The sequence below is a fragment of the Tursiops truncatus genome, chromosome 7 (assembly GCF_011762595.2).
Source record: "Tursiops truncatus isolate mTurTru1 chromosome 7, mTurTru1.mat.Y, whole genome shotgun sequence".
NCBI classification, from domain to species: domain Eukaryota; kingdom Metazoa; phylum Chordata; class Mammalia; order Artiodactyla; family Delphinidae; genus Tursiops; species Tursiops truncatus.
Genome location: NC_047040.1, coordinates 112,506,832 through 112,524,269, shown reverse-complemented (window position 1 = coordinate 112,524,269; position 17,438 = coordinate 112,506,832). Strand labels below are relative to the sequence as shown.

Here is a 17,438-nt window from a genome sequence, read left to right as displayed (position 1 = left end):
CTTGGCCAAGGTCACACAGCTAGTATGTGTCAAAAATGGGGTTCAGGAGGGCTTCCCTGGTGGCGCAGTGGTTGAGAGTCCGCCTGCCGATGCAGGGGACATGGGTTCGTGCCCCAGTCCTGGAAGATCCCACATGCCGCGGAGCGGCTGGGCCCGTGAGCCACGGCCGCTGAGCCTGCGCGTCCGGAGCCTGTGCTCCGCAACGGGAGAGGCCACAACAGTGAGAGGCCCGCATACCACAAAAAAAAAAAAAAATGGGGTTCAGGAACCTCCCTGGTGGTCCAGTGGTTAAGACTCTGCACTTCCAGTGCAGGGGGTGCAGCTTCGATCCCTGGTCAGGGAGCTAAGACCCCACAAGCTGTGTGGCACGGCCAAAAATAAATTAAAAAATAAAATTAAAAATTAAAAAATGGGGTTCACATCCAGGAATGTTTAACAGATTGCTCTTGAGGTGATGAGGGGACCCCTGGCTCACCAGGTCTTCCTCTGATGTGGGACCAGGTACCCGCCCAGCTCCACAGAGGACGGAGGGCTAGGCTGGTCCATGTTCAAGGCAGAGTTGTGGACACCAGGAGGCCCAGACCAGAGATGCTGGGTGCCATCTTCTAGAACCACAGCCCAGGGTGGTGTGCCGGCGGGGAAGCTCATGGGGTTAACAGGTTGATGAGTTTCACACTCTTTTGAGACCTCAGTCTTTCTACCTGTAAAATGGAGCTAAGAGCAGCACCCTCTCACAGAGTTGGTCACCAGTTCAGTGAGAACAGGGTCCCACGAGAGTCTCTACTGGGTTGTCCCCTGGAGTTGGACATCTCGGGAGATCCAGTGACCCTGTGGGGGTGAGGGCTGCCGGAGTCCCCAAGGAAAAGGGAAAGGCCTCCCTGACCTATTATCCCCAGAGACGCCAAAGGCTTCTAGATAAAGTGCATCTTGTAATAAAGGGCATGGCTCTTGTTACTCGCTTGGCTAAAGCCATCCAGTGGCCTCCATTGAATTCAGAATAAAATGCCAGCTCCTTCATCCATGATTTGTCCCTGTGTACATGGCACTTTGTTCAAGCCGCCAAAAGGGCAGTTTCATAGTGGTCCAGCAAAGAACAGGTTCTGAGACTTGTGGGTGCTAAGGCGGAGGGTATATGGAGGAGGGATGGATTGGGAGTTTGAGATTAGCAGATGCAAACTATTATATATAGGATGGATAAACAGCAAGGTCCTATTGTAGAGCACAGGGAACTCTATTCCATATCCCATGATAAACCATAATGGAAAAGAATATGGAAAAGAATATAAATATATATATATATATATATACATATATATAGAGAGATATAAAACCCTAACCCTAACCAAATCACTTTGCTGTACAGCAGAAATTAACACAACATTGTACATCAACTAGACTTCAATAAATTTTTATAAAAGAGCAGCTTCTCTTTCTGGAGCCTGGTTCCGGTGCTGTTTACTTACCCTCGCCACGGCCCTTCACAGGCGGGGACCTGAGGCTTAGGGAGGGGAGAGCACTTGCTGGTTAGTGACAGAGGCCAGCTTCACACCCAAAGCGGCAGCACTAAAGCCTGCTGGACCCCTGCCCCTGCGGCCTTGCCCGGGGCCCTCCCCTGCCTAATTGCCTTTGGGGGCATCCACTCTGAACGAACAGGTGGTCTGACCAAACAGAATATTTTCAAAATGATGCACTGTTATTACATTTAAGCCGAAATCTAACCGACTGGAAATGTTTCTGAGCACAGCCCTGCAGGGTTGCCGTAGGGCATGCAGATGGGGATCCTGCGTGGTTAGCAGCGCCCCGGTGTGGGCTCTGCAGCCATCTGCAGTGGGTGGCCAGAGGTGGGGTGGGGCAGCATGCTGGGGGAGGTGATGGGCAGCCCCCAGGGGTCTCAGTCCCCCCAGCACTGCTGGGTGGTGGTTCTCCAACTTGGGAGTACACGGGAGTCCCCTGGAGGGCTTGTTGAAACACAGATCAACACGGTCTAACCAAACAACGGAATCTCGTTCGACCCTACAAAGGAATCTAGTACTGATGCAAGGTGGATGAATCCCAAAAAGGTGATGATAAGTGAAAGAAGCTGAACACAAAAGGCCACACATCTTGTGATTCCATTTATATGAAATATCCAGAATAGGCAAATCCACAGAGACAGAAAGTAGGTTGATAGGGTTGCCAGGGGCTGAATGAGGAATAACTGCTTCATGGGGGGATGATAGTGTTTTGGAACTAGAGAGGGTGCTGGTTGCAGAAACGTCGGGAGTTCACTGAAGGTCCCTGAACTGTGCGCTTTAAAACTCCATTTGACGATGTGTGGATTTCACATCAGTACACACACAGGCACACAGCTTGCTGGGCCCCTAACCTGCACAGTTTCTGATTCAGGGGGTCTGGGTAGGACCCAGAATGACCATTTCTAACCAGTTCCCAGGTGCCGCTGATGCCCAGACCATACTTTGAGACTCCATACAAGGTGACTCAGGACCTCCGGGAGGCCCCAGCTTAGGTCAGACCCCGCTGGAGCCGACCGCTAGCAGGAGACCACGGGAGAGCCCATCTGACACCAGACTCATGAGGGTTATCGACCGCCTCCCATTAAGAATTTGGGGCCAGTGGTTATTCCCCTGTTGAGTTCTCATTTCATGTTTATGTTCATAGTTTGTTCTTCATTTTGAATATCCCTCATGTTTTAGCTAAAACAGACTGTCTTTCACATAAGGGTTTTAAAAACAGGACTGCTTGTTTTTAGAACTAGTTTGGAATACACCGCTCTCCCTCCAGGAATCAGTGGGGGCCCGAGGAAGGCTGTGGAGCCCAGCCGGGCGGCAGAGCCCTGGACCCCGAGTATCCCCACCACACCCGCCTCCGGCTTCCCCCAGTTCCCAGCTTCAACCCCGGCGACACTCTGGGCAGCACCACAGTCTCTGCCGCTCTCCCCGGAGGACACTGGGTCAGCCTCTTCCTCAAGCTGGGCCTGTCCAGGCTTTCCCATCGGTCCCTCTGTGGAAGCTGGGCAGGCAGGGGCATCCCTGACTCTGCCTGTTCTTGACCCTCCCTGGCCCACTCCCCACCCACTGCTGCACATTGCTTTACTCACCGCCCCCAGCTCTCCCCAGGACAGAGGTAGAGGGAGTCCTCACTTGTCCTCTGCACCTGCCCTTGGTCCTGCCTGAGGTTCTCTGCCCCACAGCCTCGTATCCATGGTAGCCACCAGCACTCCGAGGTCACCCGCAGCCCCACCGTGTTTCCCATCACTCTGAGCTGCTCCAGCCGCCCCCGGCCCTCAGCACAGACAGCTCCTTCTTCCTGCAGCCTCACCCCTACTCTCACTGCCCACCGCCACCGCCACCCCATGCAGGTAACACCACGCAGCCTCAGCCCATCCTCCTTCAAAAGCCACTTTGTCAGGGACGCCTTCCCTGGCCCAGACAAGGCTAGGCCCCTGCCAAAGTTTCCTCTACCACCCGCTCCTTTCCTTCATCGCGCCTCTATTTTTTCTTTATTGTTTGTGTTTATACTTTGATTTCTGTCTGTGTGCGTGTGTGTGCGTGTGTGCGTGTGCGTGTGCATGTGTGTGTGTTTAAGGCCTACCTCTCTCCACTGTGGAGGATTCACCAAGGCCCAGGCAGTGAGCAGTTTGCTTGGGGCTGCATCAGCCCCGGGCCTGGGCCTGGCCCCAGAGAGACGGAGAGCTGCTCCAAAAATGCCTGCTGAACCGGCGAACGAAGGAACTGCTCTTGTCTTCTGGCTTGGTTGTGGGGGGTGGGTGCAGGGGGGTTGTTTTGCCGTGGAATAATACTGAGTGTTTAAAAATACTGCTAACTGCCGAGTTCTTGCTGCACCTATGTGTGTGCACGTGGGTGTGCCCACACACATGTGCCTCTCTGGACCCTGGACAGAGATGAGACAGAAAGGGCAAACATTCTTGGCATCGGCTCCCAGATGCATGACCCTGTGGAGGAGAGACACAGGGTGGGTTCCTGTCGTTCCTGGCATTCCACGGAGTGTGGAGGGTGCTCTATTTACCTGGGACTAGCCTGGCCCCTGGCCCCTGGGACACACCTCCCTGCTGGAATTTGGCAGACACCATCATCTTCTTTTCTGGCTTCTTTTCCTCATTTTCTCAGAGAGTGAATCCTCACCAGACTCTTCCCCACCGTCCTCCCCTTGGGCCGGGAAAGGGACGATCAAATCCTTCCCCTTTTCAACTGAGGCATTCCAAGGGAAGGGGAGCCCTCATCTATGTCCCCCTGACCTCCTGCTGTCAGACAAGCCTGCAGATCACTGTCAAAGACCCTGCAGACACAGAAATTTTACAGAAAGCCCGGCTACTCTGACCCCATCCAGGCCTGGAAGGCTGGACCATCATCAACCTTCTGCTGCCCCAGTGACTCCTGGGCTGTGGCCATCGTCTTCGTGGTGCTAAGCCCTTGGCCGTGTCTGTGTTGCAGGTAAAGGCAAGTGTGGCCGATGTCTTCAAGAAGGGGGGCACCACTGGCCACCCTTGAGCCAATTCTAGGAGCTGAGCTTGGATCCTGTGAACTTTTAGCCAAAGGGAAGACATTAAGATGTTAACATTCTATTATTTCTGAAATTCCTCGTCCAAGCATCCTCTACCTCACATAGATTCATTCAACAAACTGAATAAGGCCGACTTGATGCCCAGCACTGAGCCCTTGACCTCGGAGACAGAAACATGAAACAGACGTGAGAACTCCATCTGAGAGGCTGTGACAGGGAGCCCAAGGGAGTGGCCTGCCTGGTGGGGGCAGGGGGGGCGGTGTCAATTAGGAAAGGGGCCCAGATGAGGGTGCGAGAGCTGAGTGACAGCTGAGAGTGCTTGGGGTGGGGGTGGGGTGAATGGTGGGTGGCGAGGAAGCACTCCCCTAAAGGAAGAACACAGACCAAAGGCACAGAGCGGGGCTGGCTCGTGCTTTCCAGAGCAGAGGTGGTAGCCGTGTTTAGTTTCTCATTACTCCACCTCCAGGCTATCTCTGCCAGCCCTTGAACTCCCAGCACCCACCAGCAGGTGCTGGTTAGCGGGGGTCGGAGCCGTTTGCCAGGGCGGCGGTGCTGCAGGGCCAGCACTCCTGGTCCCAAGCCAAGTTGAATGGGCTGCAGCGAAGGGGGGGCAGGGGAAAGGTGCCTAATAGGTGGTTCTTAATTATTATTATTACTTTTTATTAGGAGCCCTGGCTGTCCAGACCATAAGGACGTGTGCCCCCCACCTCTGCTGGAGCATCATTAGGGGATGCATTTGGGTGAGACTAATGAGATTGGCTCAGGGAAGGACCAGAAGCAGACCAGGGCGCCGCTGGTTGGTGCAGCAGAGTTTCAGCCGCACTTGTATTTTTGTCAGCAGACTGCTGCTCGCTGAGCCGCTTGTGCATGTGCCCCTGTTGCCTCTGGGCTCAGGCTCTGTTACAATTCGTTATGATTATCAGGGCCGTGAGGTGGGGAGGCTGGGTGGAATTTCCACCCTCATAATGAGGAAGGCGGCCCTGGCCTCTGGGACTCTCCTCGGATATCCCAGGGGGCTGCAGGTGGGAACCACGGTGGGGCCCAGCCCCATCTTTGAACCTTGCAGTACTTTCTCTCTCCTCTATACAGAGGGCATCACCTAGCCCAGTCCAGTCCGTCCGGAGAAAAGAAACTATTATCCCGAATGTAACATAAGCAGCTATAGCACAAGACCACCACCTTCACTTGAAAACCTGCTCTACTCCCACCTCCTACAGGAAGACCTCCCTGATAATACACAGACATTAATTTCCATCCCCTCTGTCTGTCTGGGTACCTACTTGTAGGGCGGCTCTTGGCATACTCTTGTGTCATTTACTTGTCACATGACAGTCTCTCTAGCTGGTTGTGAGGACCCAGAGAGCAGGGACTGTCTTTTGATCACCTTCGTACCTCCAAGGCCCTGACACTCAGTGCACATACAAAATTTTCAAGATGTTTGTGAGGTAGAGTTGATCTGAACTGGGAGCACTTATGTTCCGGCATAGCCACTGTCCAAGGTCAGGACATCAGAGACAAAGGCAGAAAGACAGAGCAAAAGAGACTGAGGGTCAGGCAGACTTTCAGAGGCCCAAGTGAGCACCCTGGAGAAAGGTCCAGAGACAGGCCAAGTGGTGTCAGAGTCTGCATCACCAGGGACCAGCCACTTATACCCCCAGATGTGACCTCCCTCAGGAGTTTCTGTGGTTTGTCGCTGACCAGATAGGGTGATGTCCTGAAAAGGCAATAGAAGACAGAGTGATTCTCAGGGCAAGTAGACTTGCCCTAGCCAGGCAAGGGGTACTTCTCAAACCTGTTCTGCTGAACTGGGTTGGGGTGGGGGGGGCGTGGGGTGGGGCTAAGCAGAGGTGTGCCCACAGCCAGGTACACAAAGATGCCACAGAGACACAAGCCACAGTTCCCTGACCACCTGTTCTACACAGCATGGGGGCATGAAACCATCCTTTTGATACCAAAACAAAGACAGACATGTTGTAAAGTAAGGTGCCAATTTTGGCTATTTTTTAGATGAAGTGTGAAACATCTAAGCAATGTCACACTTCTGACGCTCTTTCTCAGCCAGCAGGGCACAGGGGTTTGTTTGTTCTTTTCTCCTTTGCCCCTCTGGGGTGTAAGTGGCTGGGAAACCCCACGGAGAGGAGGGAGAAAATCAGAGACTTTGGCTAAAGAGGGAGGTGAGGGCTCCGTGTGGAGGGGATGCTGGCTCAGGAGTGCCCTGTCCAGCCGGTGGGAGTGATGCTCTGACTTTCCCTCTGTGTGGACTCCTTTCCACAGACACCGCCTAGCGGGGGAGCCCAGAAGAAGAAACAGGGCCCTCAGCTCCGGGACACTGGCAGGATATGTTGCTGGGAAAGTGGCACAGGCGTGAGAATGGACGGCACACTGGGGCCCTCTCCGTGAGCCTCCCCACTTCCTTCTCTCCTCCGGGGGGCTCAGTGAGGCACCTTCCTGTGGGCAGGAACCTTCCCATAGTCCCCAGGTGCACCCCCAGTGGGGTCTACTGCAGTGGGCTCTCTCGCCCCCAGCTGGCAAGGGGGTGCCCAGGCTTGTGAAGGGAGGGAGGGCAGGGGAGGCCAGATGTTTATCCTCTCCCCACCCCGCCCACCAGTTCCCTCCATCCGGGGTCACTTCAGGGTAGCTGCATCCCTTAACCAGAAGTCACAATGCAACGCAGCTTTCTCCTTTGGGGTTTCCTGCCTCTCCAGGTGGAGGGTGGACACAGCTCTCCCGCTCTGCATCCTGGAAGGTGCACTAGCTCTTGGGTTACCCCTCACCTGCCTACACCTGTGTAGTTAGTCTCATGATTAACATCTCCCCTTGTTTATCCCGTGTGGCTAGACAGTGGGAGGATGGGACGGGCAGACGAGAGATCAGCTTAGACATTTGGGAGAGCAGTGGATTCTAGATGGCCAGTTTTGCTCAGCTGTTTTGGGGAGCCTGATACATCGTCCTGAAGACAACTCTGACGCTATATCCCGGATTAGCAGCGGGAAAGTGCTGTGATCCATTAGTAATGTCTGCCATGGGAGCAAAGTCTGGGAGTAGGGACACGTGTGCCCCGTATTCTGCCATCCCAGGACCCATCCTAGAGGGCGCTGAGCTGCAGGAAATGGGACTTGGGTCTCTCTATATGCTTCGGTGGGAGGGAAGAAGAGGTCATCAGGATCATTTTGAATAGAGAAGCACAGTCCTCACTTTTTCTCTTCTGCAGCACGGTGTTGAGGGATGTGGACAGAGGGGAATTAATGAGGGGCCACTGCCGTGGACACGAGGATGTCAGAAATAGGAACATGCAGTGAATGAAGAAGGAGGGAAATACTGGGGAGGGTGAGAGAGATTTTGAGGTCAGATTCCTAGGACTTGATGGCTTGTTAATTACCAGGGTTGATAAAAAGCAAGATTGGGATGACTCTTATAATCAGGCTACACGGAGGATGTAGGTACCATTATGGGAACAGGAGACCCAAAAGGATCCGGAAGAGGTGGGGGAGAGAAGTTGGGAAAGTGTAAGATGTTCTTATTGTCTTAATACAAACCCTGGGCTCTGAACACCCTTCGACAGGTGTGCTCTGGGGTGGACTGGTGGCCGTTCACAGTCTCCACTCCCCCCCAGCTGGCCAGTAATGAGGCAGTTCTAATTGGAATCACAGTGGTGGCACCATCTGGCCTCCAGGAGTGAGTGACAGCAGGGGGAGGGGCGGCAGCTGGCCAGGGAGGGGGAGGGGCATGCAGATGCCACACGGGGGCCTAGGGTCTCCCTACCTGGGGCCAGCTCAGAAGCCTACCACCCCCCTGCTCCTGCCGGGACCTTGTCTTCTCAGTGACACCACTCTGTCCTTGTCCCCTTAGCCTGGCCTCCCAGTTTTCCTGATTGAGTTATTTTTTTCTTCCAATTGTAAAATCCACAAGTGCTCATTGTAGAAAATTAGAAAAACAGAGCTCACTCCTAAGAAGAAGGGAAATCCACCCTAAGCCCACCTGCAGGGAGAGGGGCTGGTAAGAGCTGGTCTATTCCCTCCGGATTATTTTCTTTCTTTTCTTTTCTCAGCATGTTTGGGGTGGACCCTGAGGCCACCAACCTGGGCCTGCAGGAAACAGTGCATCACATCGGGCTGGAAATCAGCTTCGTGGGGTTCTAAGCTCCGCCCCCCACTGGCTGGTGCCCTGTCCTGGGCCGCACACGGTGCCAAGGTGTGTGTGAGTGGGGAGGGCTGTCCAGGGGCCCTGGGTCCGCACGAGTAACTCCGGAGAGAGGCGGGGACTCTGGCTGCGCATGTATCGCTCTTGGGCTTGGGGGTCTTGGAGAGTTGGGAAAGGGGCACCCTGTGACCACTGATGACTGGGACCTTCCCTGGGGCCTCTGGGCCCCTGACCTCCCTTACCCCGCCCAGCCCTTGTCTGGGGGAGCTCTTTACACCCCCCGTTTCTCCTTGCCCCCCGTTTCTCCTTGCTCCTTCCCCAACTTTGTCCTTTCCTAATAGACTTGGAAGGCCACAAAATCCAGAGGCTAATTCATTTATAACCGGAAACAAGCTCCTCTTTACCGCAGGGGAAGGTAAGGCAAAATCTTCCTGGGAGGTGAAGGAGGCTAGAAAGAGAAAAAGAAAACTCCCTCCATAAATAAGTCCCCATCCTAAAGCAGGCTGAGCTGTGGCATCCTGACAGACACACGCACTTTTCTTCAAAATCGAGATTATAACATACACGCTGCATGCCTTCTCAGTGTCTCCCTCCACCTTACACTGTGGACATTTGCTCATGTCTTTGGAAAATGTGATTTTTGCTGGTGGCTTCTAAGGTTTAGTCAATGAGCCAGAACCAGGGGGCCCAGGGGGTTAGGGACCCATCGTGGATGTGAGCAGAGACTTGTAGCAACAACCTGTTTCCTTTCTCTCTCTCCTTCCTCAGCCCATCCCCACCCGGCGCCCTTCCCTGCGGCCACTGCCTCACTCAAGGACCTGCCCTGGTTCCCTGCTTTTGTCACATCAAGTGTAAACTCTGGCTCCAAACCTCTCCATAACCGGGCAGGCCCCTTCTCTCCTCTGCCGGCTAAGGCCCCCAGGCTCACGCCGTGGGTACCCCCTCTCTCTGGGACACCAGTCTCCGGAAGTTCTCCCCCCACATCTCCCTCCCTGCTCTCCCTTGGCCAGCTAGCCCCCACCCCCTCCGAGCGGCCCCTGCTGCCCTCTCCAGGCACTCCCACCTCCCTCTCTGCCGAAGCATCTCCTGAGGGTGCGAATCTCCGCCACCCTTGGGAAAGCGCTGAGTTCCTTGCGGGGCATGACTCCCCCCTCCCTGAGCCTTGAGGCCAGGCGCTCAGGGCGGGATGGGTTTGGGTCTGATGAAGGGGTCCATGACAACGGCATCTCTCCGAGGAAGGGCTGTGCCCACTGCTGGGTGTCAGGGGGCCTGGTTCTGGTTAGGACTGTTTTGCTGTCCAGAGCCAGCCAGGAGCCAGGCCTGGTTGGGGGGAGAAGGGACAAGGGGTTCCAGCAGCCAGCCCGACAGCGCTCCCTGGTGGGAACATCGCATGTCCGCCAGTCCGTGTGCCACAGGGCTTCCCCACCCTCACTCAGAATGTCTTCCCAGAGCCCTCCACCCATTTCCAGCTGTTACCCCATCCTTAGCACCTCGCAGATGAGAAAAACGAAGCTGGGCAGGGAAAGTGGCCAGTCCCAGGTCACAGAAGACCATTCCAGGGTGGACATTGCTGTGTCACTTGACCCTCACCCCAGCCTGAGAGACAGGGGCTCTGAAGAGGTCCCTGCCCAAGCCATTCAGCTGGGGGGTGCTAAAGGCACCAGTGAGTGACCTGCACCACAGAACTTCAGAAGTTCTGGGATTTGACCAGTAGCCAAGGGTGAAACAGGCTGAGGCAGAGAGTGGAGCATTCAGGGTGGGCTTCCTGGAGGATGGTGGCTGATCTGCATTTGGCAGGACAGGAAACTTCTGGATCTGGACAAGAGACCATGAGGAATATTCCCGTGGGGGGACCAAGAGGAGTGGCCGAAAAAGAAATTTCTTTCTTGGGCTTTAAAAAGGCAGAGGCTCTGCAGAGAGAGCCAGTCCCGGGTCACAGTTTTGTTTTGTTTTGTTTTGTTTTTCATTTTAATAATATATTTTATTTAACCCATATTTGTTGGGGTTCCCAAGACCACTCCCAAGGGAGGTGACTCACTAGGAGGGCTCAGCATACAGTTGTACCCATGGCTAAGTTTTGTTTTGTTTTGTTTTGGTCTGTTGGGTTTGTTTTTTTTTTTACAGCAAAAGGATACAGACTGAATCAACACGGGGAAAAGGTGTGTGGGGTGAAGTCCAGAGGAAACCAGACTCGAGCTTCCCGGAGCTTCTCCAGGTGCAGTCACACAGGACACGCTGAATTCCCGTAGCTGTGACAACACACGTGAAATACTGTCCACCAGGAAAGCTCCTTAGAGACTCAGTGCCGGATTTTTACTGGGCCTGTAGAACCTCTGCCAGCACAAACCCAAATTCCAGACTCCCCAGAAAGGGAAGAGCAGGAATTTAGCATAAACCACGTTTTTGTGCAGACAGTTGAGGCCCAGTGAGCCACTCTCACCGTTTAGGGGATGGTGGAAACCCTCCCAGGTCACAGGTTTCCAACAATTGCTCTGGACTCTTACACTATTTCAGATGATTTGCCATTAGACAAAGAGCGAACCTCTACGCAGAGCACACTCGTTTTTCTGCTTTTCCTCCTGCCTTGCTGGCTCTTCCGTTTAGGTCTCCTCCACTGGTTCCTTGACCTATCAGTTTTGGGGGGCCCTGGCTCAGCCTCCCCAGCTCTCCTCCTGTCACTCTCACATCCATCCCAGGGTCTTTCAGTCCCGTCTGTCGTGCAGGTGTCTCTCTCTGTTCAGCCCTCTCTGCATCCAGACGTCAGACAGGCACCTGGAACCTCACGTGACTGTCACCATGACCCTTATCTCTTCCCCGACACAAGACCCCCTTCCCCATCTATGGGATCATCACCCACCCATACACCAAGCCGTACACGGGAATCTCCCTGGTTTGTCCCTCCTTCCCCACATCAGCACCACTCAGGAGACCTCTCTCTGTTATCTCAAGCTGCATCCTTCTCTACCCACTCCTGTTTTCCATCCATCCAGACCCCTCCACTGCCACCGCTGGGATTGCCGTAGTGACCTGTCTGGTCCATCTGCCTGCTCTCCCGTCCTTAGAGACCACGGTCCACACAGTGGCCAGAGGGAGCTCTTTATTTTATTTAATTATTATTTTTTTTGGAGGTGCCTCATGGCTTGTGGGATCTTAGTTCCCCGACCAGGGATTGAGCCTGCGCCCTCGGCAGTGAAAGCGAGGAGTCCTAATCACTGGACCACCAGCCAGGGAATTCCCTACAAGGAGCTCTTTAAAATGTGTGTCTTGGGCTTCCCTGGTAGCACAGTGGTTGAGAGTCCGCCTGCCGATGCAGGGGACACGGGTTCGTGCCCCGGTCCGGGAAGATCCCACATGCCGCAGAGCGGCTGGGCCCGTGAGCCATGGCCGCTGAGCCTGCGCGTCCGGAGCCTGTGCTCCGCAACGGGAGAGGCCACAGCAGTGAGACGCCCACGTACCGCAAGAAAAAAAAAGTGTGTCTTGCATCCCTCCCACAAGGACTGCCTGGTCCTGCCCGCCTCTTTCACTGGTCCCCTCGCTCTTGCTTCAGCCAGCTGGGCTTCTTCCACCAGCACCGAGCTCATCCCAGCCCAGCACCTTGGCATTTGCTGTCCCTCCCAAACCTTCCCAGGTGAGGGTGACAGCCTACAGGAGGCTGTGGCTGATGGGTCCAGAGCCAGCAGGACAGGCGCAGAGGGGAGGGAAGACGGCTGTGGATGGGCACAGCAGGGACACACAGAGCCTGACGGGCTAAGCTGGAGCCCAGGAGGAAGGACTGGGCCCCAAGTTTATCTGTTCCATCTCCGAGCCTATACTTTTAATGATGGGCTGACCTGCAGGAGATGCTGGAGCCTTCTTCACAGAACTAAGCACACACCCAGCCCAGGAGTGGAGAAGGCTCAGGGCGGGGAGGGGGGCGGTCTGGTGGGAGCTGGAGGTGCTGCGGTCCCACTGCCTGGCACCATCTCCGTCCCCTGCAGACCAGCATCACCTGGAGGGCCAAGGCGGGCGACACCATCTTCTGAGTGTCAGAGGGATGTGACTGCCACCCCCTTCCACCTTCACTCACACCGTGTGCAAACGCTCTCTTGGGGCCCAGCTTAACCCGAACTGCCCAGGGAAGGGAGTTCTGGGAACAGTATTTCATCTTAGGTGAGGTGACCATGTACAGATCCGTCACATCACCCCAGAGTCTGACCCTGTGCTGGGCCCTGGGGCCACAGGTCCCGCCTTCAGGGAATCTGTCATCCTCCTGAACAAGGACAAGTCAAACACGACTTAATACACATGTCAAGAAGTGCGGGCAAGGCGGTGGAGAGCCTGGACTGGTCCCCAGGGAGGGACATCCGGGCTGGATGGGGGGGCATGGAAGGAGGCTGACCGTGCAGGGCCAGGATCCTGGGGAGGGGCCAGCCCACGCCAGCAGCCAGGACCGGCACTTCTGGGCGTTGGCTTGGACGGAGCTCCCCTTGAGAGTGCAGGCTTTTGCAGCACGCAGTCTCAGTAGTTGCAGCACACAGGCTCAGTAGTTTCGGCATGCAGGCTCTAGGGCTCGTGGGCTTCAGTAGTTGTGGCGCACGGGCTAAGTTGCTCTGCAGCATGTGGGATCTTCCCAGACCGGGGCTCGAACCCATGTTCCCTGCATTGGCAGGCAGATTCTTAAGCACTGCGCCACCAGGGGAGTCCCGTCACTGACTCTCTTGAACTTGGGAATTGCCTGAGTGCAGAGGGGCTGGGGCCCAACGTTTGCAAGTGGGCCCTTCCTTCCGGGATCTCCCCCGACCCCCACTCCGTCCTACCCGTACAACCTCATTCCCCACGAGGGCCTGTGGCCGCCCCTGCCAGCTGTCCTGATTTACAGAAAAGGGCCGTGATTAATCAGCCAGTCAGCGCCGAGTGCAGCCGTGTTCTTTCATTTCCCTGCCCCCTGACCCCCAGCACAGTCCCAGGCAGCGCTGGGCAAGTGTATTAATCATGCACTTTAAAAATATTTAAAGGAGGAGCTGGGCCGGGAGCAGAGTCTCCTTTAATGGACTTGTTTTCAGCGGAGGGTGAGTATGCTAATTAGGAGATAAAACAAACTGGCTGTTTGAAATGCAAATGAGCCTGTGAGGCGCTCCTGGGGCCTTCGTCCCCAGCCGCTGCTTTGGAAGTTAAATCTTACATCTCCAGCCACTTCCTGCCATCGATTTTTAACCAAAAAAGATAGTGGCTAATTCTGAAACTGAGAGGCGCTGGGTCTTGTTTTCTCCCCCTCTTCTTCTGCTTTTATTAGGAACAAGAATAAAAGTCCCCCTGCGGGCCCCGTGTGCGGAGAGACCCAAGCAGAGGCAGCAGCTCTGCACGCCTGTGGACACCCACCCCGCCCCTCAAGTCCCCTCCTCTCCTTTCCCTCCGCCTCTGCCTGGATCCGGGTTCCCCGACTGTCTCCCGTCTGCCTTCCTGCCCAGTTAAACCCTCTCCAACCTTCAAGCTGCCGGTGGGAGACTCCGGGAGGTATTGGAACACTTCCCAGCCTCCGGCATTTCCCTTTCGGAGGCCTCCGCGAGCCCCTCCCACCCACTACCAAGTCTAAACCCCACCTCTGGTCGGGCCTCCCCAAGCCCACCCCACCCCAAAGGGCCTGACCCTCCAGGTCCTCCTCGAGTGCCCCTGACTCTCCTCCAGCTCCCACTCATCCACAGGACTCGGGGTGAGCGTCACCTCCTCCAGGAAGCCCTCTCAGATCTCTTCCTGTGCCTGTTAGGTCCCTGGATGTGACACCTGTCTTGGGCGTGGCAGAGAACCTCTGTGTTCCTATATTTGTCATCTCCCCAGGACCAAGGGCTCCCTGGCGCAGGAGCTGTTTTCTTCCCCACTCGGCCCCCACCTGCTGGTCCAAAGCTGGCACTTAGTAAATCCTGTTGAGCTGGGTTGACCACAGGGGAGGCCCATGAGCTCCCTCTACCAGTGACAGGCATCCTGCCAGCCCAGGGTCGACCGCCTGCAGCAAGACAGGTCTCGGAGAAGCACAGAAGTGCATTCATCCAAGAGGCGCCTAAATCCACCTCCTTGAAGACACAGCGCTTCACCTGCAGGGACCTGCTCCAAGTCTGCCCCTGTCGATCGATTGACGGGGAAGTCTCACCCCTTGCTTCTTTTCTAGATGTCAAGATTGAGTCTGCACTCCCAGGCACGGTCCAGACAGCCTGCCTCTTTGTGCATACAGGGGCAGAGCCCTCTTCGCCCAGCTCTACCTGGGCAGCCCTGCCCTTCCCCCTCCCACCTGTGGGGTCTCTCCAACATTCCCGAATCCCAGCTGCTCTCAGTATGGCCTCCACCTTCCCCGGACTGGTGCCCAATAAGAATATTAGGACATTAATACCATCTTCAGTTTCTCCCCCTCCCCCAACACCAGTCTCTCCCCCCACTCTGTCCAATCCACTGCATCTCACTCCTCCCAAGTCCTGATCAGACTGTGTCAGGTTGGATGGTCTGGGAAGCAGATGCTGAGAGGCAGTTAAGGTGCAAAAGTTTATGTGGGAGTCTCACTTAGGGAAGCAGAGGGAAGAGGCAGGGAGGGGGGGAGGAGCCTCAGACCGCGATGCAGACCCCAAAGGACCTGTGCCCCCCGGCCCATGGGCACTGGAGCAAAGCGTGTCCATCCCCGGAGACCCATCCTGGGGACAGTTATGGCTGGGGCCACCCCGTTAATGTGACTTCCGCTCGAAAGCTGATGACACTAACAGCTGGAAGCTGAAGGCTAAACACTGCTCCCAGGTGGACAGCAGTGCTTTATCCAAGGGGCTCTGAGCGGGCCCCCTCCTCAGGTCTTAGGCAGCGCTCCCCAGAGAGCAGGGCTTGTACAGGGAGGGGGAAGAAGGCTGCGAGGGCCACTCCCAGATGCTCCTGAAGTCAGCTGCCCCACAGGCACTGGTGCTTGAGCTTGGGACCTCCCGAAGGGCATCACGGGATGCATGTCAGACACATCACCTGGGGATGAAGGAGGGAGGATTCATCCAGCCACAGTGGCCCCATGGGGGTTCGCTTCCACCCACACTTCCTGGGTGCTTAGGCTTGGTGCTGAGCAGTTTCCACCAACACCCCCTGTCCCGTGTGGACCAGAGGCAAGGCGCCGTCCAGTTGCACCTGTGTAAGGGTGACCAAGGTAGCAAGGCGCTGGTCAGGCAGCAGAAGAGATGGGAGATGGCAGCTTGTCCAGGGCCGGGGACAGATAGAGCTTGTTTGGGGACCCTAGTAAACTTGAGGGGCTTATATGCACATCCAGGAGGAAAGTCACATCAGGATGTCTCTTTAACCATCTGTAGTTGGGGAGATGCCAGACTGCAGACTTAAATGTGGGACGACACGAAAAGCCATGGAGGGGCCAAGCTCACCTAACGAGGGAACAGACAATATGTATTTGGACTGAGACTTCAGGGCTCCCTCAAGGTCGAGAGATGAGGAGGAACAAGCCAAGGAGACCAGGAGACTCTGCAGGGGCGAGACAGCCAGGAGAGCAGCCGCCCTGTGGTCCAGGTATGGAGGGAGGCCGGTCTCGGATGGGGGCTCCCCGTTAACTGCAGGGAGAGCAGAGGATCTGGCTGTCCAGTGGGCGTATTTGGTAGTGGGAAGGCTGTTTTCTTCCGATGCTCTTTCCTAGCTCTTTTCTCGGTGTAATAAGAGGCAAAAAGTTGGGAGAAATTCAAGGAGGCTGTTGGGACGTTGAGGAGAGTGAAGATGAGAAAGTCTTCCAGGAAATGGTGGGAAGTGGATGTTGTGGGTTCTCTTCCATTCAGCGTGTGTGTGTGTGTGTGTGTGTGTGTGTGTGTGTATGCACGCCCCAGGGATCCTCTCCCAGGCTTATTCCCAGGCTGGAGTCAGGAGGCTGGTGGAGTGTTGTAATGAGGCTCAGGGTACAGCTTCGTTCAGTGGAGAGCATCTGGGGTCACATCTAGTCCTGGCTGTACTTGTCACGTAGAAAAGTCACTTTCAGCCTGTTGTGCCTCTGTTTCCTCACCTGTAAAAGGCACGTGCTGGCCTCCTGGAGTCCAGCTCCATCTCGCAGGTCTAGGAGACCACACCTATGCTACACGGACAAAGTGGTCATATGCTGTTCTGACTTTGATCGTAGTCGGTGTTAATTGCACCTGCACAGAAGCTGTTCCCATCACTGGAGCAGCTCCCAGAAAAACCAGAATCCGTGAGGTTTAGGGAGGACCGTGGCTACCAAACTCCAGCTTGCACGGAGGGGTGGGGAGGCACCACCCAGAGCAGAGGGGGCGGCTTCCAGGACTCCTCCCTGAAAAGCTCTTCCAGCTCCGGAAGGCCGTGTAGCCACAGGCTGACAGCTTACTCTCCGGGGATGGGACATGGTCAACCCTGCTGGGTGAGTGGTCAGCCTGCACACTGCATCTGCCCCCCTGCTGCTCACAGCTCCAGTGGGGGGACTGTCCGGGTGCTGTTTGTTACGTGCTCAGCACGGTACCGGGCACACGTAGGGTCCGGCGCCAATTTGCTGAAGGGCTGGACAAGGGCAAGGCGTCTGGGGGGTGACTCTCTGTCTTGTCTCCCTCCCCCTCTGCTTCCCCTTCTCTGGTCTTTGCCAGCACATCCCGCTGTGTCCCTCTGATAAATGGCCAGCTCCTTGTTCACAGGAGGGCCATTTGGGGGGCCCTGCAGGGAGCTGTGTAGGGCCTTGTTCTGCCTGACACCTTTATTAATCGCTCGCCTGGAAGATAAACAGCTTGTTAATTAAATTTGCAGATGTTGCTAAATTCGGAGGTGTTTTGATTGTTCAG

General features: G+C 55.6%; 1 long non-coding RNA gene across 1 annotated transcript; it reads left to right on the top strand.

Annotated features, from left to right (window-relative positions):
• The first annotated feature begins 9,053 nt into the window (after positions 1-9,053).
• Positions 9,054-16,000, top strand: LOC141279113 (uncharacterized). The gene is made up of 3 exons (XR_012332868.1): positions 9,054-9,076; positions 10,786-10,876; positions 15,966-16,000. It is a non-coding gene; the product is annotated as an uncharacterized lncRNA (long non-coding RNA).
• The last annotated feature ends 1,438 nt before the right edge of the window (positions 16,001-17,438 follow it).